The sequence below is a fragment of the Ursus arctos genome, unplaced genomic scaffold (assembly GCF_023065955.2).
Source record: "Ursus arctos isolate Adak ecotype North America unplaced genomic scaffold, UrsArc2.0 scaffold_28, whole genome shotgun sequence".
Lineage (NCBI taxonomy): Eukaryota > Metazoa > Chordata > Mammalia > Carnivora > Ursidae > Ursus > Ursus arctos.
Genome location: NW_026622963.1, coordinates 20,222,124 through 20,225,223, shown reverse-complemented (window position 1 = coordinate 20,225,223; position 3,100 = coordinate 20,222,124). Strand labels below are relative to the sequence as shown.

The 3,100-nt window shown below is 34.0% G+C and overlaps 1 pseudogene; it reads right to left on the bottom strand.

Annotated features, from left to right (window-relative positions):
- Nucleotides 1–1,358: 1,358 nt before the first annotated feature.
- On the bottom strand, nt 1,359–2,113 carry LOC113263559 (DCN1-like protein 1; annotated as a pseudogene).
- Between the last annotated feature and the right edge of the window lie 987 nt (nt 2,114–3,100).

Below are 3,100 nucleotides of genomic sequence, written 5' to 3'. Positions count from 1 at the left end.
AGACATCCCCATACCCAAGGTCATCTAGGTTTTCTCCTATGTTATATTCTAGTAGTTTTATAGTTTTACATTTACTTTTAGGTCTATGATCCATTTTGAGTTAATTTTTGTGAAGGTTACAAAGTATGTGTCTAGACTTATTTTTCTGCATGTGGGTATGCACTTGTTTCAGTGCCATTTGTTGAAAAGACAGTCTTTGCTCCATTGTATTGCCTTTGTTCCTTTGTCAAAGATCAGTTGACTATATTTAAGTAGGTATATTTTGGGGGTCTTTATTCTGTTCTATTGATCTAGTTGTCTATTCTTTTGCTAATACCACACTGTCTTGATTACTGTAGCTTTATATTAAGTTTTTAAGTCAGGAAGTGTCAGTCCTCCAACATTGTTCTTCTCCTTAAATATTGTGTTGGCTATTCTGGGTCTTTTCCCTCTCCATATAAACTTTAGAATCAGTTTGTCAATACCCATAAAATAACTTGATGGGATTTTTATTGGAATCGCAGGGAATCTAGAGATGAAGTTGGGAAGAATTGAAATCTTGACAATATTGAGTCTTCCTGTCCATGAACATGGAATATTTCTCCATTTATTTAGTTGTTTTTTAATTCAATTCATCAGAGTATTTTAGTTTTCCTCATATAGATTGTTTTTATTATGTTCAGTTAGCCAACATATAGTTTATCATTAGTTTTTGATGTAGTGTTCAATGATTCATTAGTTGTGTATAACATCCTGTGCTCATCACAACATGTGCCCTCCTCAATACCCATCACCCAGCTAGATTTATATTTTTTTTAGATTTATACCTCAGTACTTCATTTGGGGGAGTACTAATATAAATGGTACTGTGTTTTTAATTTCAAATTCCACTTGTTCATTGATGGCGTATAGGAAAGTAACTGACTTTTATATATTAACCTTATACCTTGCAACCTTGCCATAATTGCTGATTAGTTCCAAGAGGTTTTTTAAAAATATTCATATGTTTAATTCTTATGCCACTGTTTTCTGATGAACACAGCATTGTGCTTTATGCAAGATTGGAAACCTCAAAATAATCACCATAAACTTCTAAGACTTATGGGAGAATAAACTAGTATTCACAGATATAAGATGAAATCCACAATGTTGGAATTATAAATATTTAGATCAGCCCAGACTAGAAGAACAGCCCAGGTCACCATCAGAAGAATGAAATATGATATAGTCCAAGATGTATCCTTAAAGTTTTGACACAACCCTTAGTCTGAACTCTGAAGGTTGATCTTCAGTTCAGTCCAGCCAGCAGAAATTGACCATGCAAATTTCCATTGTCTTTATTGCTCAGATTACGTACATTCTAGAAGGTTCCTTTAGTGCTACAGTGTTGTACTTTTTGTCCCAGCAATTTGAGGGCATGCAAATTCCACAAAGTTGTCAATAAGAACATGCTGTGCTCTTTCTTCATCACAATTAGGCAGATTGTCATCTGCAATCATTGTACTGAAGTCTAAAAGAAGATTCCAAGTATCTTTTGATATTGATCATTTCTGATGTTCTACAAAAAATTATTCCATAAGTCTAAAAATTTAAATCTTCCTTAAGCACTAAATTCAAGTAGGCAATGACCACTTCTAGATCTAATCCTTTCTGTCTTGGATTCTTTGCAAAACTAAAATAAACTGATAAAAATCCTTAAATCATCCTGGTTCTTTCAATTCTTGTTCCATCTTGAGTATCTGGGCCTTTAGGTTTCAATGTCATACCATCCATGAACTCCTGTTTGGGAAACTTGCCCCATGTTGCTGCTCTGAACTTCCATGCAACAATCAGCACACTAATGCTGGTTGGATCAAGTGCTAGGTCATCACAGGACTGTTGTATACCATCTATTCAAATTTTATTTTCATCTTGAGGATCCCTGTATCTTTTGTATAGTTGTTCTAACTTCTTCTTTTTCAATGATCCTTTTACACTCTCTCATATATAAAGTTCAGGATTTTAGAAAAAAAAATTATCTGTTGCAACATCTAACTTCCAGTCATTTTGAGAAAGAAAACTTACTGCTGTATTTTTCACTAGATTGTGTGAAGATCATAAACTGACACATTTTATCCTTCTGCAATGATTTCAACTTGCTCCTGTTGGTGTCCTCTTCTCACCTCCTCCTCTGGCTCAGCAATGAATCAGTTCCAGGAGATATTTGTTGATTCTTTCAGATTTTCTACATATATGATCATGTCATCTGTGAACAAAGATAATTTTATTTCTTCATTCCAATCTGTATGCTTTTATTTCCTTTTCCTGTCTTATGGCATTATTTTAACTTCTAGTACAATGTTGAAAATGGAGTGGTGCTAGGGGATATCCTTGTCTTGTTCCTGATCTTAGTGGAAATGTTTTAATTTCCTCATAATTAAATATAATGTTAGCATTAGGGTTTTTGTAGATATTCTTTTTTTCCCTGTGCCTACTTGGTATTCAGAATTGATTTTATTTTATTTTTTTATAATAATTTTTTATTATGCCATTGTTAGTCACCATACAATATATCCTTAGTTTTTGATGTAGTGTTCCATGGTTCATTATTTGCATATAACACCCAGTGCACCATATAATATGTGCCCTCCTTAATACCCATCACTGGCCTATCCCAGTCGCCCACCCCCCTCCCCTCTGAAGCCTTCAGTTTGTTTCCCAGAGTCCATAGTCTCTCATGTAGATATTCTTTATCAAGTGGAGGAAGTTCCCCTCTATTCTTAGTTTACTGAGAGTTTTTATCATGAATAAACGTCAGATTTTGTCAAATGCTTTTTCTGCACCAATTGTCATGATTTTTCTTTTTAGCCTGTTGATGTGGCAAAATACATCGTTGCATTCAACTTGTGAATATTTTATCGAGGAATTTTGCATCTATATTAATGAGAGATATGGCCTTTAGTTTTCTTTTCTTATAATATGTTTGTCTGGTTTGAGCATTAGGGTAATACCAGACTCTTATAATAAGTTAGGAGGTATTCCCTCTGCTTGTATCCCCTCAAAAAGATTGCAGGGAATTGGTATCATTTCTTCCTTAAATGTTTGGTAGAATTCATCAGTGAACCTATCTGTTTGAAAGGTT